This window comes from Macrobrachium rosenbergii, chromosome 17, assembly GCF_040412425.1.
Source record: "Macrobrachium rosenbergii isolate ZJJX-2024 chromosome 17, ASM4041242v1, whole genome shotgun sequence".
Classification (NCBI taxonomy): Eukaryota; Metazoa; Arthropoda; class Malacostraca; order Decapoda; family Palaemonidae; genus Macrobrachium; species Macrobrachium rosenbergii.
The window spans coordinates 15,504,791-15,532,165 of NC_089757.1; the positions used below are offsets into that span (position 1 = coordinate 15,504,791).

General features: G+C 37.0%; 1 pseudogene; it reads right to left on the bottom strand.

Annotated features, from left to right (window-relative positions):
- LOC136847562 (uncharacterized) lies at positions 1 to 27,375 on the bottom strand (annotated as a pseudogene).

Genomic DNA, 27,375 nt, shown 5'->3' on the forward strand with positions numbered 1-27,375 from the left:
CTTAGATTTTCGTTTATTAATATGATTTTTTCCTTCGACACTGCTGAAAATGGTGTATATAAAGCAGTACAGTTGGGGTAACCCGAGAAATGTTTTAAAGTTCACCCTCCAGGGGCTTGTACTCAACATGGCGAAGCTCCTCGGGACGCCGTACTATGTACCAGCCCCTCAAAGATGAGAGTAAAAATCCAAACAAAAAACGGTCAATTTCTTTTTACCTCGGTACACTTATTCAATTTTCTCACTTGTACTGTACTATATACAACCTTTTCTATATTCTTCAGCCAAAAAATTACATTAACAAGCGATACCTTCGAGAGGCCGTCTCATCGACAATGATCGCTACCTACTAATTAAAACAAACCTACTGTGTGGTGGCGTTCTGGTTAGGCCAAACTTGACTCCTAGCCTTCCCATATATTTTTTTGGAGCGTTTACTAATTTGCTTTACATCAGTAGGTCTATACATAAGCGAGTGATTGGTACCGCAGAATTCACAAACTTATCAATGAAAATTAGGCGCAACTTCACAGGCTAAATTTTTCTTACTGATGTAAGAAAAATTCTCTGTAGCCTGAAGACATTTTTTTTCTCCGGAATTTTGTATTCATGCGTAAGTTTGTCAATATTTGTGTCTCATCACAACATAACGTTATTTTGGCAAATCAAAGATAATCATGCTCCTTGTATACATATATTAATCTGAAGAAATTATTGACAGAGGCAGAAGAGAGTTCTACATCATTTAACACTCAAGCCAATCCCAAGCCCGATTAAAAGGGTTAACGTCTCTAATTGAAGAAAAATAGTTATTAAAACTTACAACGTAACTGATGCGAACTACAATGGACAAGGATGAGCCCACGAGCTGTTGCAAGATTAAATAATGTACAGTGGTCATCCTTAACATCTGTCACTACACACAATCACAAAAACAACTGACGTTTTTTGTTGATGCCGACGTAGCGAAACAAAACATATGATGCAACTTGGATGCGGACAATAAATAATCCCATCCATTTACATTGGCACTTACAAAAAGTAATTAAAACTCATGCTAAACCTTCTGGAAGTTCGCCTTGAAAAACGAATGAGTAAAACGAACTTTTAAAACACCTTAGGTTTACCAAACACAGTTCCAGTATTTGCCAGTACTACAGTAACTCACCTGTTTGACTACTTGGTAAACAAAGTCTTCTCTATGGATTACTAGCGCTGAATCCATATTCTATAATGTTAAGAAAAAAATACTAATACTATAGTCAGTGACAGCGATTTGCAAAGCAAGCAAAGTTGTATTCAAACTGTTTTATATGCTCGCCGACAGTACAGGATAAAAATGAAAATAAAATTCGTTATCTTCCTCCTGCAGTACTTATCACACTAAGTTAAAATTAAAACAACAGTAGCCTACTTTTTGAAATAATAGATAAAGAGGCACCATTAATTACCATGAGATAAAATATATGTAAATCACTTTTATTTTCAAACTTATTTAAAGGATTCCTTCCTGTTTTGCAACTAGATTATTTTGATTGTACCATTTTAGATATCTTGAATCTTTTTTTTTTTTTTTTTTTCACTTTAGTAAACATTGCTACAAACACTATGCTCCTGTCTAATTTCTGTGGTTCCATGGATACGGTTTTCACCTTAATTGTTAGGTACTCCCGAATTTCTGGAAAATACCTAATGTACCCTAATCTAAGGGAAGACAGTTGCAACAGAGAAACGATTAGTCAAAAATGCCAGCTGCAACGTAACAAACAGAGAAATAATTTTTCCTATCGTATAAGGAGTGGTAAAGCTAATGAACGCTTTTTAATATGCATTATTCCTCCTCTTGCAATAGACATTTGCTCATCCATCATCGTCTCTCGGCAATTACTTTTCAGTCACGACATATAAGTCCTTAAACGTTGCTCAGCAGCAGCCACTGACCACTGCTCAACGTATAGTTATCGTTGGTAAACCAACCATTTCTCCTTTAATCTTTATTAGCCATTATTAATCTACAATAAATACTCATTTGCATCCATTATTGATCCTCAACCAATGCTCATTTACATTCACTGTTTATTCACATCCATCATCAACCATTCTTCATCCACATCAACTGTTAACCCACAACTGTTTTTAATGAGAGACCCGAGCTGATACCACCCAACCACTTCTACTTATTCTCACTCACTCACTGCCATCTAAGCATTCAAGAAAAAAAAAAAAGGAAGAAGTATCAGAAACCAAAAGCGGATCCATCACTGCTGAAGGAGATGCCACATTGTAACGGATCCCTGAGTTTTGAGGGCAAGACCCCAGTGCGAAAGCGTGATGGAAGTGTTGTAGTCGGGGGGAGGGTCCTGTGACGCTTGTTGCTCGGGAGACGTGCCCAAGTAGAGGAAGGGCCCTAATTGGATTCGTCCTATGACATCTTCATTCGTCCACTTAGATGTGTACAGCACCTGAAGATAAATCCCAGGGTTTACTGACTCTTGCCTGTCTAAGCATGAAAACAAATCCTGCTTCATCAATTGATCACTATATGAAAATGTCCACCCATTAATCTTTTATTTATACTACCTGAAGTTGACGAAAGCTTTCGCTGAAGTACTTTGATCTTTTCTCGATGGTTCTTTCCTTGTATACTCGAAGGTGCATTGAGAATGAAAACATTTATGCAACTGTAAATCATATTATCACTATTTTCGCTGTTGCAAAAGCTAAGAACTACCTCTCATTTAATGCGGCATTAAACAAGGGGTATACCGTCTATTTTCCCGTAGAGTGTTTCTCTTGGATTACACTTGAATAATGACTTCTAATAAACCTGTAAACTGATAATCTGTAAGGAATTAATATTAAATAAATACCAATAAATCCACTGAAAATGACATACAATACTGGAGCATCTCTTAATAAAAATGTTATTAAATAAATACCAATAAATCCACTGAAAATGACATACAATACTGGAGCATCTCTTAATAAAAATGTTGAAAATGACATACAATACTGGAGCATCTCTTAATAAAAAATGTTAGCCCAAACACTGTATCTGTATTTTACACCTTGATGATTCAAGTTCTGACTATTGCTTATACTTCTGTATCAAAGAATAATACATTTGAGAGAAACAACTTTGATTATGCATCCCGGTTAAAAAAGCAAGTCCTAGTAGCTACTATTATAATACTGTTTTACCCTTGGCATTTTGCACCTTGTTAATGAGCTCCAGTAAACCAAGTAACATAATGCAAATACTATTTATACTGCAATAACTACGGATACCTCTGGTTAACCAAGTGTGATCAGGAAGCTGCAACTTGTAAAGTACCCAAGGAGCTTGGCAGTACTCTAGGGCCAAAGGACTACAGCAATACTCACCTTGATGATAATGGCTGCATGTTGTAAGTTATCTTTGGGAAGAGTAAATACGCAGCGTGTCCTAATGACCGGATCTTGCGTGACAGGCAGTTTTACAGGAGTGGAAGTCTCGCGGGCAATACGCTGACCTTCCACCCACAGACTTAGACGACAGACGACTTCTACTTGCTCTGAAAGACAAGAAGTAGAACAGTTGTTATCAAAAGATAAACAACTATTTCTAGCTGCCCTGAAGCCCAAAAGATAAAACTGTCACTTCCAGTTGATTTTAAATATAGAAAGTCAAGCAAAGACTTCCATCTGATTTGATATACATAAGATAAGCAATTTCAAACAGATCTGAAATATAAGGTGTAATTAAAAAGTTACAAGAAGACAATCCACATTAAACAGAAAAGCCATACCTGACTTGAATTTACAGTAGATGTCATCTCATAAGGGACTTATACTACACTCAAAATGCCCCCAGGAAGTTCCTTTCTTTAAGCTTATTAAATCACCGTTTGTGATTCTTGACGGATCTCCTCCGCCAAGTCAAAACAGAAATCTGATTTTCATCTCAAGGAAGATGAAGAAGTCACAGGTCGCCGAATTCAGTGAATGTCACTTCCGTACCCAATATTCACCTGAACTGCCTCCCTGTGACTTCTTTCTTATCACAGGATTAAGTTCCGGCTGAGGATTGCCACTCTGACACCGTGGAGGAGGCTCAGTTTGAAACACGAATGTTGCTTGACACACTTAGCGAATGGGGCTTCCTGGGAACTTTCCAAGAATGGAAGAGGTAGAAAATAGCATTTACTCATAATACCAACCATAGAAAAGCTCTTGATCGGCATTTATGGAGAAAATAAGCTCGAGCGGCTTCCCTCATCGGATTAGGGGACTAAGGTCATATTATGAAGAACTATAACAACAAACGTATTTAATAATAAATCTAACTTTATCGTGTTAAGGCCAAACTAATACGAAATAACTCAGTATATAATGAACACACCTATGTTGCGTCAGGGCCATATAAAGAACAATAACAACATTAACAATAAAAAAAACCAACGCAATGTGTAACAAATCTAGCAATAACACATTGTGATGTGCCCTTAGCCCGTGGGAATTTTAAATATCGTATGAGCATGAATCCAGGAAAATTGTCACGTAACCCGGTTACATTTGTGACTGTTAATTAACGTCCAGAGTGGAAAACTAATCTTACTAATGGGTCACACTCTGAGCTTCAGGGCCACTGAAAAATGTCATAGTGTTCCTGTGTACGATGCTGACGTATACCCATACCAAGATACACGAGTGCGCACAAATTTGAGTAATTTAGTGTGTAACTTAACAAGCACACAAATACAGGAGGTGCTATTGCAGTTGTTTGTGGCAGCCATTCTGAAAAATATTCAATATGAACTTTGCTATCATTTATCTTCGCAGAGGAAAATGAAAATAATTCATTGAATGTCTAACCTCACAATGGAAAAACTCGGCGTTAAAACGTCTATGATGATGATGGTACTGAAAAAATGAAACGAGACTGTCGTCTGTCTTGTGATAAAGCCTCAGATCCTCGACAGGAAATTCAGTCCACATGTAATCATTGCCAGGAAGTTTATAATGTCTGCCTAAGGGGACTGGCTACGTGTGACCCATAGATGTTCTATGTAAACTTCTTTTCTGGGGATGCTCCTACGCTATAGCTGGGACTTAACGTTATATATGGGGAATAGGTAGAGGGAGGCACTCTGTACACAAACTCCCATTAGACCTTAGAAACAAAAGTCTTCTACTTAATATATATACAGTATATATATATATACATATATATATATATATATATATATATATAATATACACATATATATATACATATACATATGTATGTATATATACAGTGTTATATATTTGTACAGTATGTATGTATATATACAGTATATATATATTTATATATATATATATATATATATACATATATATATATGTGTGTGTGTGTGTGTGTGTGTGAGTGAGTTTATGTGAGCATGGGCCTTTTCTGTTCTCATAAATGGGTGAGGTTGCAAGCCACAAGCCCCTTTCTTAACCCCAGAGCGCTCTAAATAACAGCCAGACTTCAGACACCATCGTATCACTGCAGTAAAAATGCGAGGTTTGATCCTTCAGTCTTCTGCTTTGAGCAGCTTTTCATCTTCTCCAGATTTAAATTCTTCAAGTTTTCGCATTCTTCTTCCTCATGCTCCCGCGGCTCTTCCATCTCAATTTCTGAAAACGAAGAGCGTCATCTCCTTTGGAGAATTCATTAAGAAATCTAATTATTTTCCCTTTCTTCTTTTCTTACGAGAACCGAATTATATCTGGCTGTTTTCCTCGTCTCGATCCCCATTGCACACTTCCTTTGAAGAACAGAATTCGTAGTTTTACTCCGAGCAGTTTCCCGTGCGAACGAATACACACTTACGCACATAAATGGACAAACACAGCGTATATATGTGTGTGCATGAGTCCCTGTACATAATGAAAAACCAGCAGTCTATTGAAAACTCGTGGACCCAGAAGTTGATAGGAAAATTTTTTGAGGACAGAGTTCAGGGTACATATATATATATAAATATATATATATATATATATATATATATATATATATATATATATATATATATATATATATATATATATATATGTGTGTGTGTGTGTGTGTGTGTGTGTGTGTGTGTGTGTGTAGCTTTACAAAATGAGAAATTACTCGTAAAATATATTTTGCCTTTTTTTTTTTTTTTTTTAAATCTAATGAAAAGATGCCAGCAAACATACGCTTTTTCTCTTATACGAATATTTTTAAAGTGCCAATTCAGTCCAGTCAGTCTCTCTCTCTCTCTCTCTCTCTCTCTCTCTCTCTCTCTCTCTCTCTCTCTACAATTTGCTCACATTTGAATATTTTTTGAAAGGAAATCCAAAGTAACAATTTCTTCTCTCTCTCCTCTATCCTTCATACTAAACTGATCTTCGGACGCTATTTGCTGACTGATGAAAGGAACCCGAATCCTCAATACATCAGAAATCGAGTTTGACGTCGTATTTCTGGTAACCAAATGGAGAGAAGAGAGAGAGAGAGAGAGAGAGAGAGAGAGAGAGAGAGAGAGAGAGAGATCAAGTGCGTAGACGCAGCGTGGACAAGAGCCGTTATATACCTTACAGACACACCGCTCCTCACCTTCCCTTTGAATAGATTTGTGACCAAAACTTTCAGAATAGACTGAATATGAATTAAGTTCTGAATAGAAGAACGGTGCAGACTGTTCCTATTTTTCTATTTTCTACTTGGAATTTGGGGATCAGGTTTTCCTTTCATTTTTTCTTCCTCTTTTCTAGAGATGTGAATCTCACGAGCGACTGAAGTTTTTGTGGGTCCGTCATAACTTGAAGTACTTATGGCAACAAGCAAAACACATAAAAATGCACATAAGACGAGAGAGAGAGAGAGAGAGAGAGAGAGAGAGAGAGAGAGAGAGAATGTTCGTATTATCTACAAACGTTTATAAAGTCCTCGTACTCGTCGCTTGAATTTTCAGTTTTCTGTCAAAGAAAACTGCCGAGATGGCTATTTGTCTGTCCGTCCGCACTTTTCTGTCCGCCCTCAGATCTTAAAAACTACTGAGGCTAGAGGGCTGCAAATTGGTATGTTGATCATCCACCCCAATCATCAAACATACCAAATCGCAGCCCCTAGCCTCAGTAGTTTTTATTTTATTTATAGGTGTCAACAACCCATGCCACCACCGGGCCGTGGCTGAAAGTTTCATGGGTCACGGCTGAGAGTTTCATGGGCCGTGGCTGAGAGTTTCGAACAGCATTATACGCTGTACAGAAAACTCGATGGCGCCGAAGAAACTTCGGCGCATTTTTTACTTGTTATGGATTGTTTAGGCGTCTGACCCAAATGTATTCTCGCACAATTCGTTATGGAGTTTACGAAGGAACTAGCCCTTCCTCTTTACTGTATTTGTCGGCTGACTGCTGAACTCTACAATTACGAGTATCCAAAATATCGTTCACAGTGAAAAGTGACCACCCTCATTCTTCTAGTTACCAATCTATAACTTAAATCTCTACCACTACAGAAACTTAAAACTTAACTCGACTCTGGCTGTCTTGAACACCATTAATCCAACAATCTTCATTTGGATCACCTGTTTGTTTCTGTAGGGAAAGATTAAGTGAGGATATTTTTCCAAACCTCACTGATGTTGGTCAGCAGCTGCATGGGATTCTGGAGAATATTTTGTAGCTTCTTCTTATTCCCCTACAGCTTTTTCTAGTCTGGCATCATGCATGTTATCCATACATCTTTACTCTTATCCATAAATTTAGGCCTTTTCGGTCAAACAATGTTACGTCTTTAGTGGACATCACAACGCCTGGTTCCTTTTCCACCGCTAGTGGTGTTTCTCAGGGTTCTCTTCTCAGTAACCTTCTCCAATCCACCTCTCCTCGTGTGCATGATTCACCCACCTAAATTTTTTTCCCACTCACCTCCCGTCCATCTTCTGCTGGTCGCAAATAACCTCAAAATGCTATTTGTTCGTCTGCCAACTCTGATCTAGTGAACATAATATCTAACTGTGAGTTTTAAAACCTAGTCAAGTTCAGTTTTTTTTTTTGGGGGATGCCAGATTCTTTGGGATGTAAGGTCCTTCTCTTCATTACTAAAGCTAAGCGTTGGGCTTCTCCTACCCAGGGTTGTAATATTAAATTATCTTTCGTCTTCCACCTCCATAAGACTGAATCAAAGTAATTTGACTGGTCAATGACACCAACCCTAAGACTTCTCTTCATCTATCTTGTCTCTGCCTCTTCACTGAAGGCACTACTACAGCTAACGTTCCATCGGGCTCAAGAAAAGTCTCCCCCTTCACAAGCAGCCTCGTTACAACCATCAGAACACTTTTTCCCTCATTTACAGCGGAAAAATCTATAATCCTTCGGTGGGCGTTTCCTTCCTTCTGCTTCCAAGCCTTGGAAATCACCAAGTCTTCTTTACTGAAACTTGAGAACTATGCTTTTTATATTTCAGAAAACATATACAATATATACTCTAGCTCTCCTAAGCATTTAGCAGTAAGAAAAATATTTACGTAGTAAACTAGAAAAATAACTATCGGCAATTATCTTTGCACGTGGCCCCTAAGACTGCGTTTAAGTCCTTCATTCTCGAAATTTCTTACTGCTCCCGAAAGGCAATTCTGTCTTCTAACGGAAAGAGCTTCGGAAGGCGCTCTGACGGCGAGAAGCCCTAACGAAGACTTACTACCCTTACTTAAAGGTAAAACATGAGGCAAGTTGGCCCATGCTTTGAGCTTGATATAGTTTAAAGAAAAAGGGATGGAACTGAGCCTAATATACTTTTAAGAAAAAGAGAATGAATTTAACTGAGGAAAAAGAGAGCAACGAAAGAGATCAAGTGCAAACAAGTTTACCTCTCTCTCTCTCTCTCTCTCCTTCCTCTATAATAGATATGTATATATATATATATATATATGTGTGTGTGTGTGTGTGTGTGTGCAGATGTGCCACAAGGAAAGAGAAACACTTGGTATGAATTCCGACCAGTTTTACCTTCAGTTTCCCAAGACATTTCCAAACTACGAGTGCAGGCGAAACCATTCAGGATTTATACCCAATATTTAAATTTTCCGTGTAGTACCACCTGAGCACATAGATCACATATTCTGGTGGTTTCAAGCATGCATATATATATATATATATATATATATATATATATATATATATATATATATATATATATATATATATATATATATATATATATATATATATATATATATATTGTAACGCAAATAAATGAAAGAATAAGTTCGTGGCCTGTATTGCCGTGAGCTTGTAATTCTCATGCAGCTTGGATGAGAGTTCAAACCGATTTTGGGATAAAACTTATTTTCTCATTTAAGTATTAGTTACATTAATGTTCTACATATCATGTGAAAAGTGACTTACAATATCCCACACATACACAGCTATATGTAAATCAGCAATCTGTCGTTTTTTCTCTAACAATTGTGGTTCAAGAGAAACCACACATACACACACACACACATATAAATATTCATCCTTCTCTACCTTTTTTCCTCGAGTGTCTAGCCTTGGAGAGTTTGCCAGGTGAAACGCTCTCAGGTTCTTAGCTTTGAGAACTTCGAGAGTAAGGCTGACCTCGCCTTGGGACGACCCAGTTCCTGAGGGCACGAGGGTATCCGGGTAATCGCACCGAAGGCTGACCTCCACTTGACCTAGGTTCTCCGACAACTGTTAATAAAATTATTATTATTATTATTATTATTATTATTATTAATAATACATTTCCTTAAAACTTGGTGGCTCTACAGGAAACAAGTTAAGTCACTACCGGGTTGACCCTGTAGCTAGTAAATTAAGAATTAAACTTAGATTCAAAACGTTCAACAGTATCAATCAACTCGTATACTACACAGGAATTATTAGTATTATTTTCTTTTTCTATCACAGTCATCCTATTCGAATAGGTGGTTTTTATAGTGTGGGATTCGGGTTGCATCCTACCACCTTAGGAGTCCATCACTTTTCTCACTATGTGCCCTGTCTCTAGTAGCACACTCTTCTCCATGAGTCCTGGAGCTACTTCAGCATCTAGTTTTTCTAGATTCCTTTTCAGGTATCTTGGGATCGTGCCTAGTGTTCCTATGATTATGGGTACAATTCCACTGGCATATTCCATATCCTTCTTATTCCTATTTTCAGGCCTTGATACTCATCAATTTTTTTCTCTTTCTCATCTACTCTGGTGTCCCATGGTATTGTGACATCAGTGAGTGATACTTTCCTCTTGATTTTGTCAATCAGCGTCACGTCACATCTGGTCTATTGGCACGTATCACCCTATCTGTTCTGATACCATAATCCCAGAGGATCTTTGCCTAATCATTTTCTATCACTCCCTCAGGTTGGTGTTCGTACCACTTACTACTGCAGGCTAGCTGGTGTTTCTTGCACAGCTATAGTGTGAGCCTTCTGTGTAGCTGTGTAAGCAACTAATGTAGTGGAAGTTTTACTGCAAGGAGGTCATCCACAATTCAGCCCTTAAAATATGAATGCGGAAGTGACCCTTGGGTTTCTTTTTCTCTGCAGCCACCCACTGTTGCGCGAAACATCTTAATGTGGAAAAAATAATGGGCCTAATAATGTCAAAATACTATAAACTGGGATTAGCCACTCACTGACTAGGAGAGTGATAAATATCTATTCCTACCTCCAAGTGGTTGAGCAACGGCAAAATTGAAGGTGACGGAGTCTCCACAGGCTGTAAGAGGGCGTAGCCAAGGGCGGCATGTCTCCAGACCCGGCCGCACACCCACACGCCCACTTTAACCAAGCCCCTGCCCTTGCCCTTCAGATCCCCTCGGCATTTTTACTGTGGCTTCCAACTGTGGATATAAAATAAGGAGATCTATTTGTTAATAATAATTAAGTGGTTTCACAAGCCTACTGAACCCTATGTTAGACACCTGCATGAAATGTCACTGTATAAGAAGTGAAAATTGGAATGAGATAAAGTTCACGAATTTGGGCAGCTACAGGTAGGAAGGAGCATAGGGGAACAGAAGGAAAGTCAAAAGCAGAAAGCCTTGCAGTTAAGGACCTTAGAAGGGATGAGAGATATCCTATATATAACTTTTAATCTGTAATAAAATTGCGGTGCAACCCCACAGGATAAAGAGGGGCTGAAATTTTAAACTTTTGATTTATATTAGCGAACGTTAAAATAAACTGTAGTTTAAGGAGATACACTGATTTGCAGTATGCGCCTCTGTGACTCAATGCTGCTGAAATCAGACAGCTAATGCCTGTTGGAAGTTTCTCTGTGGTTATTTATGGATAAGAGTAATTTATGGATAAGACTACTAGACATAGTGGTCACCTAACCAAGCACTGGCCAGACCCAGCTGACGCATTAGAACCAACTACAAGAGCAACAACTACAATGGGTAAAAAGGTATGATTTCGCCGCACAATTATCATAAAACAAATAAACAAAAATGGTCTCAATTACGCAGATACGACTGTAAATCGATTATGCAATTATCAGCGATAATCAATCATTTCCCGCAACTTCAGGTGCTTCGAAGCCGCATAAAAGCCGGTAATAATGAAACTTTAAACACTCATGATAATAAACTGTAACATCTGAAGGTTAACCCAATAATTGTTTCTCCATTAAGAAAGTTTTTTGTTGAGCATACGTCCTTGACAAGGTGAAATTTTTATTTTACTATACACTGCTGAAACTAATTTATAGCTCTCTCCATTTGCCTGGGTATTTGGAATATATAAACGTAATATAAAGCTTGTTTGCAGAGCCTACATTTCTAAGGAAATACTCAGCTTCTATGCAGAATATACAGGTATCTTGAAGAACTATAAATATTTCCTCATCGAAGGACCAACAAGCTAAACTCAGTTCCTAATCCCCTTAAGCCGTTATTCTCCACTCGTATATACCAAACAAAAACCTGACCACGAACTTCTTTGTTGTATACTTGATCTTCCTTTGTTAATTTTGCTGTCGTGGAGACTCCGATTCATCGAACGCATCAGAATACAGCAAGAGGGCATTCATACTGCTAGCACAAAATGACTTTGTTTGAGCCTCAAGTTTATAGAAAAAAAGGTTAATCAACAATCGATCTCATTAACATGAATAGAACCTTAACGAAATCTGGAAAATTCATCAAAATAATAATGAAGGATGTTGGTAACCGGGGCACTTCAAGGCTCAATGCACCTTATACTTCAAAGCAGATTTTCATGTTCCGTTTCTTTAATGTGTTTTCTCTTCATAGCAGGTAATAGTTGTATTACTATTTTTACCTTACAACAACCACACCAACTGCTACCACTATGGCTGTTTGTATTACAGCTAATACCATTCTCCTAACTCTTAAGCTAATATGTATTACAGCAGTTATTATCGTCCTTGATACTATTACTAATCTTTTGACTATTATTACTTACACCACTAGTGGTAGTAGTAGCACTCCAAAATCTTTAATAATCAATGATCTTTGACAGAAGAAAACAAAATGAATATCGAGGGGTCAAAACTCAACGAAGGTATTTTGATTAAAAAAAAATGTGATCAGACTCTAAACAAACAAAACATACGAATACCCTTACCGTGACTGTGATGTTTGGGCCGTGGGCGTGAGGTAGAACAAGCCACCGTGGGCGGCCTCCTGGCTCTATGGCCACCTCTAACATCAGCCCACCAGGGCCACCTACCCATGGTAGGCCAGAGAGCGCAAAAATAACCACTTTGACCCTGTTAAGGAAAATGCCAGAGGAGTCTCATTTCATGCTTTAATTATTTAATCCAATGTCTTTTCTTGTAGATTCTCTAATGTAGTTTATTCTTTACTTCTTTCTCTTTTTCTTTAACGGGTTAGTTTCTTTAATGGAGCTCAGATGCAGAGTTAAAAAATTACAAAAATACCACAATTCTGAATTTGTTCACATCAAAGTTCTTCATTAAAACTAAGTAAAACCACACTCTCTCTAAATCGAAGAAAAACTAACAACAAAAAGAAAATAGAAAAGAAAAATTGCTCGTAGTCACGTGAATTAATGTTACGCATATTCTCAAAAGAAAAAACCTCTTGCCATTTCTCTTGCTTTGAGAGCACTCTCTCGGTTAATGAGTTCAAATTAAAATTAACAAGCGAAAAGACAAAATCAAGATACAAAATCATCAAAAGAAACTAACATAATCTCACGGGCGCATCAGTCAATACGATGTACCTTCTATATCGCATCTTGTTCTAACACACTTTAAGTAAATTTGGGGACAATAAATAAAACTCTTTTAAAAATTAGCCATCTCACCATCTTCCCTGCTTTGAGAGCACTCTCACGGTTAATGAGCCGAAACATTCACGAGCTGGGTTGCTCACGCCCCCACTTGCCGGCCGGAGACAGGTGACATCAGGAACGTCCTCTTCTTGTTCTTTCGTCGCCTCCTGCTGCGTGCTCAGGGTTTCCACGTCGTCTGCAAAATTAATTTTAGAAATAATAAATAAATAAATCAACCGGCTACAACTTAATGTTGGAATTTAATCGCCTCGACGTTAGATGACAGAGGGGTGAATGAAGAAATTAAAAATAAATAAATGAAGACAGTAAACAAAATCAACTATAAATGTATTTATTCGAGACTGACTTGTGATTTCGGATAAGCAAATATGTCAATAAATTAAAAATGCATTAAGAATTAAATAAACAAAACTACCCGTAAATGTAAAGAGTCCAACTCGAAGAAACAAATACTATCTTATAAGGGTTCCATTAACCAATTAACCAATCATTTAGTAAGTAAATTTAATTTGGGTATGACGCACTTTTCAACACTGACGAAGTTTTTATGAAGAGTCAATGTACGTTGTGTGAGCCTCATATCCTACATCAACTGCAAGTCTATTGCGATATCTAGTTGTGGTAACTGGAAATTTATGATTACTGTTTTATTTCAAATAACCAGACGTTATTTGCAATAAAACAACATATACACACATACATATATACATATATATGTATATATATATATATATATATATATATATATATATATATATATATATATATATATATATATATATATATATATATGTACATGTATGTATATATAAACACACATATATATATATATATATATATATATATATATATATATATATACATGTGTGTGCATGTATGTATGTATTCCGGTGTATCTAATTTCCCTTGGGTATAAGTTAGTCCCAAGATACAGTAAATCCGACATCAAGAACTACTCTCCTTCCTCCCACCCCTCAACACTGCTCCTCACCCATTCTTCAAATCCTATATATCTTTGCCATAAGATAGCTTCTCTCTCTCTCTCTCTCTCTCTCTCTCTCTCTCTCTCTCTCTCTTAAAACGATATTTGTGGATTAAAACATACATATTATACATACATACATACACACACACACACACACATATATATATATATATATATATATATATATATATATATATATATATATATATATATATATATATATATATATATACTTATATAAACTTGACTATTATGGACAGGAGAAACTCAAAAACGATCTCATAATTTTTATGCATTACAAAAGTAAAACCGTGAATCGTGACGAAAGTAATGAAAAGAATTACTTGTCAATGTACCTGATAAAACACTGAATGGGATTTGTTATCCTCCAGCAAGCCGTTTTATTCAGTGAGAAATCCCCTCCACATCAAACAAAAGAAAAACCAATGTAACGTTCATCCTTCAACCGCCGAATCAAGGATGACGCCTTGTACAGAATCAGTTTAGTAAAAGACGCTTTGTATCCAGCCTCTTTCACTATTGGCCCTTCATGAGTACGCAGAATGAAAATACCTTGGTCCGAAGTTTTGAACAGTACGTAACATCATTTTTCGTCGGAATTGGTACCTAGTACCAGTCGTAAACCCCTCAGGCTACATACAGGTAAGGAACTCGCAAGAATGTTCCACAAATCGACTCCACATCCACTCCTTTGAAGTTTCTGGTTTAGTTGCAAGGTGCAATTGCCAGACGATGAATGCATTCCTCTTATTACACATTCCATAATCGCATGATAAACTATTTTGAAACAAACAATGACATTTCATTTCCATTATTTAAGATATTTAAGGGGTTTAAACTGCATTAACAGTTTTCATACGTGATAAAAATAAAGAAAAACTAAGTACATAAGTAAAAACATCTAAGCAAATCCAAAGTTGGCAAGTTACGCATACCTATACTGTAATGTGTGACGGTTCACAAGTATGTCTGTATGCATATATACATCATACAAGATACATACAGACGGTGGGAAAGAGGGATTGGAATGTAAGGGTTTGAATAACCAGGAAGCGAAGAAGTGCGCTTAATACAGAGGTGAGTGGCACAGGGGTGCAGGTAAGTTTCGTGTGCGAGCGTTTATGAACACAAACGTTGCGTTAGTCCACTGCGGAAGCTTGCTTAGTATGTTACTGATCATTTGTTTTTCCCACACTATGAATGAATAATAATATTAGTGAAAATAATATAAAAATATATATAAAACATAGTGCACACTGCTTCATTACTTCATTTCTTATAAGGACAGTCGACTTACTCAATGTTAAGATAAAGAACAACTTACTGAGAAAACAGTCGCCAACCAGAGAGAGAGGAAATTGGTAGGTCACCTCAAACACTTCTGGGTTAGCTGAGGCCAATAATTCTGCGCTTATGGGATCTCTCAGGGTAATTTTTTTAACAATTCACGTGTTCAGCAAACCAAAATAACGTGCTTGGAGCTCATAAGACACTACTGTGTGATATATGCAGTGCATCCGAACAAAAAGCAACTGAATGACAGATAAGTGAAAGAGAAAGACTGACAAAGGAAGTCATCATAATTACCTTGACTATAAAAAGCAGGAGCCCGACCAGACTTCGGAGAGTGGGTAGCGACCTTCATCAAGTTTGTGAGACTTGCTCTCATATGGGCCCAACTTCCTGAGTGTAATTTTGGGGTTGAGGGCGTGCTAGCTGGGGAATCTCCCGAGGGTGTAGGGGTTGAGGAACGCCTTCTTTGGGCGGGATGGATAGCCAGTGCTAGATGGGTCGGGCGAGGGCGCTTGGTAGTTCCCCCTAAATTAGGGCTCTCGGCTAAGTTGTGGGTGAACTCTGAGTAACCATGGGGCTGGAGGAAGCAGACCAGCTTTCAGGAACCATTGGCTGGAACGGACGGGAGACTTCGAGGGGTGGGGACCGGAGGTAACACAGGCCAACTTGGCTTGGAGGAGGAGGAGGCGTTTCCTGTCACAAAAGGTCAAGTGGGAGGAAAAGTTTATTTTTGACATATTTTCAGGGATGGATTGAATCTCTGAAGCTTGCGTCCAAAGTTTTGTAAAACAAAATAAAAACATACACACTGGGAATTACTAAAAACAGATATTTTACCAACAACTTACACTGAGATGTAGAATTTTGTAAATTTCCGAAAAAAAAATTGTAAAATGTAAGAATGTCAACAGTATTTCCAAAGAAAAACAAAAAAGGTCACTACCGCTTTCATACTATGACTGCCATAATGTGGATGAACCTCCTATGCCGAAAACTTTTACAACAATAGCTGCTCCATGTACCTACAGAGAAGGCTCACCACCAACGTATCTTACATCCCCTACAAATACCGCCTTCTTTCGCTTTCTGGATACTGTAGCGTAGCCTCTCCGTTCAAATACCTCTCCACCTGTTCAACCCTTTCTAGGTCATTGCCTCCTCCTTCTTCCCAAACTACCAAATTATGCATTCTTTAGTGAACCCATGGTCCTCCATTTTTTCATATGACCAGAGAATCTCAAAACACACTAATAACCTTTTTTTACCGCTTTACGAATCTCTACATTTGTGACCCTTTCAATCCTTCCTACACCTTATATACAATGTAAAAAAACTCATCTAAATAACTTCAGTCTTCTTTATTTTCGTTCATACCTAACATCAACGCTTCACTTTCATAAAGGAGAGTTGACTTAACAATCCCATTACACATTCCAGCTTCAGATTCCATAAACACTCCAATCCTCTTCCAGATGTTTTGTAAACACCCAGCTAGCTACTATGTATGTAACTCGCCTCTTCTCTCATCCTACCATCGTCCACTACATTTACTCCCAAATGCCTGTACAAAATAACTGCATTAATTTTCACCATGCACGCTACCATTTATTGCTCTATCTCCCTGGTTCCCATGTGCCCTCATAAACACAAGCTTGTTCACATTTCCTTTGAACTCTCTTGCAAACAATCACTTCCAAATTTTTCTCTAGCTTTTGCAGTTTGTCTTCACTATCTCATATCAATACTGTATCATATGCAAAATATCAGCTATCCCATCTACAATCCACTGACGACTAATTTTCTTATCACAAAACTTTCCAGGCTCATCTGTCCTTTCTGTGACCTCTTGCATCATTGTATCCACAAATACTGTATAATAAATAACAACGGAGACATAAGAAACCCTCGTCTCAGACGCACTTCCATACCAAACCAGTCACTCTGACGCACACATATCGTAAAGCGCGCCACATTTTCATCATAAAAACTTTTAACGGCTCTTCAAAAATTACCTTCTACACTATCTACACCATATCCACAACAATCTCCTAATTATTACTTTATCAATTTCACCATGAAATATTACTAGCTACGTGTTCATCAGATATAACCTTTTCCTATACTATGAAACTTTTCACATAACTGTCATAATAAACGTTTAAATAAAGACCCCGTCCTTGTCTATCTATCTATTTCTAGAGGCACATACTTGATATTCCCTAAGGTCATTCTTACAAGGTTAATGTGACTTTGCCACGAGAGCTTGTAGGCCAAAGCCGGTTCCAAGTCCTGTAAGAGAGGAGGGTTAAACGCATGGTTAACTTTGCAGTCATTACTAACAAATGTTTTTTATACATTTTAATAAAGTCTCACATTCTACCATTGATATGTTATTGTGGACCTTATACAAAGTTACTCCTGTTCTCGGCATTGAGAATTCTACACACGAATGTTCTGTTGTTGAAACGTGTAACAATCTCATAGGTTTTGGATGAAGGCGGCAACGTTGCTAGGGGTCAATGTATTTCTATGGAAGTAGAAATTACTCGGGAATCTGTGATGACGCTTTTAATTGGGATCAGTTCTTTTACAAACTTAAAAGTAAAGCGTACAACTAAAAACTAAAAAAATCGTAAATCGCAGGGATAGAGAAATGAAAAGAATATGAACAGTATAAAGAAATGCAACCAAGTAAAAGGACTTGAACAAATATACGCATAAATGAATACCCAGTGCATAGGTTAACTGATAGAATTGAAGAACTTAATCAAAACGACCGGTAAAAAATATACTGATAAAAGTTAAGGATATCAACGGCGAGGCAGAGCTAAGTATTCAGCTTATGATTAACATTTAAGCCAATAAAAAAAAAAAGAACTTCAGACACCTCTATCTCTCTTTCTCTCTTTTTCTCTCATTACGTATGGGGAAAAGATATGATTAAAAATCCCAGATGAATGAGATGAATTAATCACAGCCTCATCAGCCATGCAATGAAAATGAAGGTAATTAACATAATGAGATAGTGAGGGAACCACAAAAGTTGAAATGATGAAAACAGAACTATTATATCCAATTCTGAATTTTCTGGTCCTCTTAGTAAAAAAAAAAATAAGTAAAAAATTAGTTACGGAAACAAGATCTCAGCTCGGGACAATTTTACAGGAATCTGAAGACAATCCACTGAGCTGTTTTGCTGGATCGTGGAGTAATTTCTTACTCGTTTTGTTGTGGAGGAGGAAGTACAGTGACATTGGTGGTGCTTCGGACCTTTCTTTCCCGCATCATGTCATTTTCTATAACCTAGATTCGTAGTTCCCAAGTTATTCAGGGTCAGAATCTGAGTAATAATAATAATAATATTATTGAGAATAATAATAATAATAATAATAATAATAATAATAATAATAATAATAATAATAATAATAATAATAATAATATTGAAAAGGAGGGTCTACTACCTTCATAATAATAATAATAATAATAATAATAATAATAATAATAATAATAATAATAATAATAATAATACATTAGCAAAATATCATAACGTCTTGCAGATTGTACCGTTGGAAATGAAATATAAAAATTATAGTTGTCATTTTACCTGAGTAAAACCGATTTTCTTCTTTTAATTTACAACTTATGAGAACAAAAAAATGAGATCTATTTTTTCATTTCAACTGCATCTTCAGTGAAGCAAACTGAAATGAGAGAGAGAGAGAGAGAGAGAGAGAGAGAGAGAGAGAGAGAGAGAGAGAGAGAGAAAAACAGTATTGCAAAGCGACCTATTAACCCCAATGAAAGTCAGTAAGTCACTGTCGAAGGGGAATTACAGGAGTGAGGGGGTGGAGGAGGTGGTGGGGAGAGAGGAAAGAGATAGTAAAGGAAGGAGGAGGAGGGAGGAGGAGGATAGGGGCTAGGTCTCTGGAATGAGGATGAAGTAAAGAAATGAGGGTATGATGGATGGAAAGAGAAAGGAAGAGAAAGAGCGAAATATAAAAGAATAAGAAAGGGAAGAAGCGAAAGCAATTACCATAGGACAAAAAAACAAACATAACAGATAAATACAAAAAAAAACACAATAAAAGGACACAGAAAAAAATGATAAAAACTAAAATGAGGAGAAACAAGGGGAAAAGAAAATTAAAGAAACGAGATGACGGGGACGTGACTTCTAATTGAGATAATGAAAACTCAGGTGATGATGATCATGACGCTGAAGACGATGATGTTAACAACGGCCTTATTGCTTTGCATGGGGTCAACCTACTTAATGCTAGAGGGAGATACAGGCAACGATTTATTGATCGGCGTTACTTTCGCTTCTGGCCCTTCGTTCGGGGTGGAAGGGGTTGTGGGGAGGGGATATAAGGGGAGGATAAGGGGACGTGAGTATCGTCGCTATATCATTGAGGGGTTAAAATAATTACCGGATGCCTTTAGGATTTGTATAGATATTATTAATATCGATTACCATGAAAGTTTCAAGTTATTTTACTAGTAGGGGCTTTTTAATTTATACGTATGCTTACATCCATATATGTACATATATATTTGTGTCCATATATACAGTATATGTGTGTACATATATATATATATATATATATATATATATATATATATATATATATATATATATATACATGTGTGTGTGTGTATGTGTGTTTATGTGTATGTATATGTGTAGCTGCCTTTGCCTGAGTGATTTTTTTATTTTTCTTTAGAATTAGAACATGAGCATTGCTCCAGTCAGAAAAAGAAGATAAAATGCATACTGATTCTACATGAGGATAATCATTGAAGCTTCCGAGATAACTACTGACATCTTACCTATTAACGGTGTTCATCACCTCAGCAGAGCGAGGATGAGTGCTAGGGGTTATTTTCCATTAACCTATGGGACTTCTTTTAATCTAACCTGGTCGCAGCTGGGGGAGGGAGGGGGAATCTTGTAAGTGAATAAAATCAGCAACGTTAAATCAAAATACTGTGGAGACACACACACACACACACACACACACACACACACACACACACACATATATATATATATATATATATATATATATATATATATATATATATATATATATATATATATATATGTGTGTGTGTGTGTGTGTGTGTATGTATATATATATATATATATATATATATATATATATATATATATACATACATATGTATGTCTTTTTGAGTGATAATCACTGATGTTTTTCATAGATGTAATATGATGACCACTTCCTCTGATATATCTTTAGATCCAAAATGAAAATATTCCTCTTCGAACATTCATTTTTCCCAACATCTTATTTCATGACAAAAACGCAAATGACATTTACGTATGCAAAGTGCCGTGCCAAATTGGCTTCTGAAAAATGTATTTGGGTTAAGTGCTCTTTCTCCGGTTTGCCTTTTAATGACGAGAATCATGGTATAACCAAGAGTAGGAAATAATAAATAAATAAATACTGACTATAAATTAATATAAAGTGTGATAATAGTAATGAAGAAAATAATTTCACTACACACAAAAGATGTTATTAAACCCCAGACAATGGCATCGAAAGGGCTACCTCACAGTTAATTTCCAAAGCATAACTTCGTCACATGACCAACCAATCGTCCACGAATTTAACTAAACCCTAAACGACAAGAAAACCATAAGTGACAGTTTTGAAGAGAACCTTGTAAAGTAGACGGAGGGAGGGGATGGTTACTTTCTACGGTGTGCCATGTGCCAGCTCTGTATGTCCTGAAGGATTTGCAGTCCTGCTCTCCTAACTGCACTGTTTAGTCTTTTACTTTTCATCCGTTCCCTCTGGTCCGTTCCCATCCAGCTTATCAACTTCTCTAAATTTATCTTCCTCCGATTTTCACCCCTTGCTTAACGTCAATCCTTCAAGCCAATCATATGAAACGAATAAAATGTCTTACCCATCTCGCTGGATCCGTCCGAGTCCCAGTTTTCGAAGGGGTTTTTGCTGTCGAAGGAGGAGCTGATGCGACTGGCAGCACTGGGCTGCGGCACCTGGCAGCCCTTGGGCGAGGAACAGTGAGGGCGGTGGTGGTGGTGGACCTTGGAGAAGGGCTTCTCAAGCACTCCTGACGATTCCTTCGCTAGTGATTCAGTTGAAGCCACGCTGGAAGGAAAAAATGCATATATGACTAATACTGTTAGGATGGTGAGTTACCTCTAGGTTTTCTGGATGATTTGAGCTTGTTTAATTTTAACACACACACGCACACTTATACATACATACACACACACACACACACACACACACACACACATATATATATATATATATATATATATATATATATATATATATATATATATATATATATATATATATATATATATATATATATATACACACACACATACAATACATAGACATACACGCTTTTCCATTTGGAAGGACACGCCAGAAGGGTTCAGAATGCATAGACATTCACTTAATGAGAGCGGTGTCTAAATGGGGTAACTCCTGTATTAATTTACTCATGGTGTGAGGTCGTATTCTACTGTCCAGTCCTAGAACTGCATCCATCGTATTTACATAGTGATAGACTCTGTACCACATAATTTTTTTCTTCCCTTTTCAGTGGGTTTTCTCTTATGTAGTACTAAGGATTGTTCTCAATTTCTATAGTAATTATTTTTTCCTCTTTTCTGACTTCACCGTTTTCTTCTCACTTCCGACTTTTTTCATAAATTAATTACTCAAAAGAAAAGTCCAACTTAGTCAAGTAATTCCAAAACAAAAGGAACTCATGCTGTTCGTCCTCAGACTGATAATATTCTGGCATCACACACCCTTAATTCTAACTGCTCCCTTTCACTTCACGCTGTCACACTGTCGGGCTCCGTTATGACCCACTATTGCTCATAAAGAATCATAGAAACTGTTGCAAGTTCGTGGCGTTGCGTTTGTTAATGAGGTCGCTGGCCCCACGCTCATGGCCACACAGTCACGGGAGTTTATGTATATAGCATCCACTGGCGGTGACCTATCCAAGCACCGACGAGACCCAGCGCTGCTGAACCGATCGGCGGTGTTGATTTATAGCGCGTATGGCAATATCTGGCGTTCGTATGAGGTCACCCATCCCAGCACCTACCAACATAGATGATCAGAAGACCACCTGTGTAATAAACGTGTTTCTGACATCACTGTATTTTTAACTTCATCCGACATTACTAATCATAATATATATATATATATATATATATATATATATATATATATATATATATATATATATATATATATATATATATATACACATACATACATATACATATACATATATATATATATATATATATATATATATATATATATATATATATATGTATATACAGCACTGCATTGTATCAAAGTAATTCTAAAAATCCTGACTTCCGGCATCGCACTGGCTATGGCACGATCGTTACTAAAGATAAAAACAAAGCAACAATGGCAACTGAACTGGCCTACTCATATTTATGACCAGTTTAGTCCCACGGACTCATTTGTCAAGTATTTTTCCTGCCTGAGTATTTACACAAAAGCCAGTTAGGTAATTACAAGCAGTAAATTTGCTTTTATTTAGAGGTAATTGAGACTACAAACTAATCTGACAAGCCGTGTTAATTGCAGAATTTAATCAATATTATATATATAAATATTTAAAGAAATTTCCTTTTAATACATATATATATATATATAAATATATATATATATATAATATGTGTGTGTGTGTGTGTTTGTTAATTAAATGTGTGTAAATATATAAATATGTATATACATATACACACAATATATATATATATATATATATATATATATATATATATATATATATATATATATATATATATACACACACATATATGTATATGTATATGTATTTCCGTGAGGAAATGGTGACGAGACCTATATTCAAAAAATAACAGAAAAGTTATAAAACAAAACAAAACTATACCTAGAGAAGAATTCTGTTTCGAGGAAGACAGTTCACAAAAAAAAAAACGAGAGTAAAAACAATAAGAATTGCCGAAAGGAAAATTTAGCGTCATCATGTGAATGAACATAACAAAGGTGAATATGAACAAAGGCGCTAAGACAATTTATGCATTGTTCGAATGTGCCGGGGCCATGAACAATTGAGCGTGTTTGTGTTGGTGTGTGAGTGTGTGTGTGTATATACATATATGTATGATTCATTCTCTAAAACACTTGCGCGAGTTAAAAGTGGTCAATGTTACTGCACCTCCTCCGTCACTAACAGATTACTACCAAAGGATTCATCTTATTTAAGTCGTAAAGGAACAACAACTACTTCTCTGCAGCATTATCGATGTTGGAATAGAATGGAATATAAAGTTTAGGACAAAGGCCAAGCACTGGGACCTATGAGGTCATTCGGCGTTGAAAGGGAAATTGAGAGTAAAATGGTTTGAAAGGTTAACAGGAGGAAACCCTCGCAGCTGCATATGAAACCATTGCTGAGAGGGTGGAAAGTAGGATGGATGATAGAGAATATGAATGGAGGTACAGTAAAAGGAATGAAAGTGGGTATAGCTGATCATCGATGTTAATACCAATAACAACAATTGCAGTAGCAACAATAATAAGAGCGCTCTGAAACCACAAACCTCCGCCAAAGCTGAGCAATCCATCATCCAAAAGCCAATCTGCCAAAGGTGACACCTGTTTCTCTCATAATTGTAACACTTGTTGACATTCACAAAGTAATAATTAAATTTCGTTATCAAGATCTACGTTAATGGCGCGGAGGGTTTCGGTTGCTCAAGCCCGGATCATTTGAACCACGGCTAAGCGATCTCAGGCCAAAAAGTTCCTTCTCCCAAAACTTACATTCTTATCTCTCCCAGAATTTAATCACTTCTTGCCAGTCACGAGGCTGACAAACAAACGAACAAATCGAACTTTAAACATAACCTCTTTATCAGAAGCAAAGCACAGCCCAAGGGGTGATGTTACTGCATTGTGAGCTGGCTTACTAAACAACATATGCTCTTGTCTGTTTTACAACAACAATGCTAGGAATAACAAGGAATGGTTATCATAACAATAGTAACCCTGAGTCAGAAACAGCAATCTTCATGATTCGTTATCATTATTCCGAGCATTTTGTGACTGCTCATGGCCTCGCATCCAACAGTCAGACTGGAACACTTTTATGAATACCCTTTTTTTTTTTTTTTAGAATTTCATTCGTACCTACACGAAGGTGGAAAAACTTTAATTCATCAGAGTATTCTGCTACAAATCAAAATCGAAAAGCATCCTCAGAGCTGTTTATATCATTCTCAGAATTTGCGCATCAATATCACAAAAGCAGCAGTTTTCTATGAACCTCTGAACAGCCGGGAGTCGTGCTCTGGGTTCAGACAACAGAGGAACGAACAGACAGGGCTACTGCTATTTAATGACTTTTTTAAACTGGAGTTGCAACAACTACGGTCGTCGACGCCTACGGAAAGATGAAAAGGACTAATAATAATAATAACAATAATAATAATAATAATAATAATAATAATAATAATAATAATAATAACAACAACCAACGTATGATAACCAATAACATGAATAAAATGTGCAGCATACAAAGACCCTCAAAAAGTAATCTATAGCCTTAATACTCTACTTTTTATGTCTTTATCTTTAATAATGAAATAATGTTAATAAACTTTCACAGAAAGCTCCATCTGATCAGAATGGCTAAAACTGAAACGCAGATGCCACAGAAACTACGAGTAGAAAAGGGTATATTTATGAAACCATTAATGAAAATTATTAATCAGGCCGAGTGCACCTTCGAGTAAAACCCAAGACTACGGAGGGCTATAGTTTTGCCAGCACAAGCTCTTGCTCCTGCAACAACTCGTAACGGCGGGCTGTACATAGTCTACAGCTGGGCGCAGTTTGTGGCACTGGCCAAATGGGTACCATTGGTAACCTATTGGAATGTCTCAGCTGTCACAAATAACGACTCAGATACTCCACTCAGATACTGATTTCAAAGCGAAACTAAAAGGAAGGGAAATTGAAAGAGAGTGGTTTATATTCTTGACTGTCCTTTCAAACTGTCCTGAGGCGTACATCTAGACCAAGTCACTGACAACTGTCAACGCATTTAAAACCATAATGTATGGATTTCTGAGAGATTGTCTGGTAAATTCCCAATGCCTGTGTTAATAAAAGCATAATGAGTTAAGGTCTATATCTTTGATAGTTTGACTGAATTAATATTACACAACTGGCACTACACAAACCAGAAATCCTAAAATGTTAATTAATCTACATAAGATGTTACAGAGGAATACTAAACAGCCTACCAGATAACTTCGGGTAATCATGGTAAGTCGAATGGAATGGAAAACCTTAATTTTTCAAATGTTGGGTCCGAATTTGCACCAACTATTTAAAATAAAGTTCTACTGAACAATGGCATAATTTCTTTTTTCTCTCTTCCACGATCTACTGGATTTTATATTTTAGAATAATCAAGAATAATTTCTCATTTTCTATCGTTCATTTTTTTTTTATGTAAGGAAATGAGGCATTAGATGTATGGAAATGAGGCATTAGACATCTCCTCCTGTTACATATTTGCTAAATTTCAAGTGTCTCCAACCATTCATAGTCTTTCATTCTTGACCTACTCAACCAATCTTAAGGAAGCGTATTCCCTCTATTCTCCCTCCTCAAGGATATTTACAACCTTCTTCCAGATGTACATGCATCCACTTAACTCCTCTCTAATGCTACGTGTATCCACTTAATTTCTCCTTTTGTAATTCTACATGTGTCCACTTGACTTCTTTCTGAAGTTTAACGTTCACTTAACTTCTTTCTATTGCTACATGTATCCACCCAATTTCTCTTTGGTAACGTTATTTGCATCCACTTAACTCCTCCTTCTTAATGCTACATATATCCACTTAATTCTTCTTAATGGTAAGTGTATCAACTAAACTTCCTATTAAATTTCTTCAGTTCCTACTCATGAAGATGTACTGTATCATTTATTTAACCTAGTTTTCTATTTCTTTATTTCAACTTTATCAAAAGTTTGTACCCGCTTAACCTGGTAACTGGCTGAGTATCCCTCCTTCCCAAATCTTTAAATCTGAGTATTAACTCTATCTGAGAACGACATTCCTTGTGTATCCCATTTTAACCCTTCACTTCCGTCTTTGAGATTCATCACCCACCAATTCATGTTGTATACCTCGTCTATATTACCCCTATATAGTGTATTTTCTTCTCATTCCATTTTCAAGCCATTCCTTTAACTATATTCCTCTAATATTTGTAGTTCTTTTCTGTCAGTGTGATCCACGAATCTCATTTCATCTCACTTTTATTGCATTCCGACCACTCACCGCGATATCTTCCTGTGCGTGACGACGGGGTTGGTGAGAATGGGATGCTTGGGCCGAGGACACAGACAACCGCAGAATCGCCGAAGGAACCTCATAAAGGCGCCTCTCCCCTTCCCTGCCGGAACCTGAAGAAGAGGAGGACGAATTGTCTCCCCATTTCTTCTTTTTCTTCTTGAGGTCGTCGTCGAAGGGATTGTAGCCTTTTCCGTGGCGTTTCTTGGTCGCTAGGTCCTTCATTTTCATGACACCGGACATAAGCTTGGCAGCGGGCACGGGGCCCTTTACCAAGGGCGTCAGTTTCTTCAACTTAGAGCCGCCGGGTACCGGACATTGCATAAGGAAGGGTGAGCTATGAGCCACCAGTAATTGCGTTGCT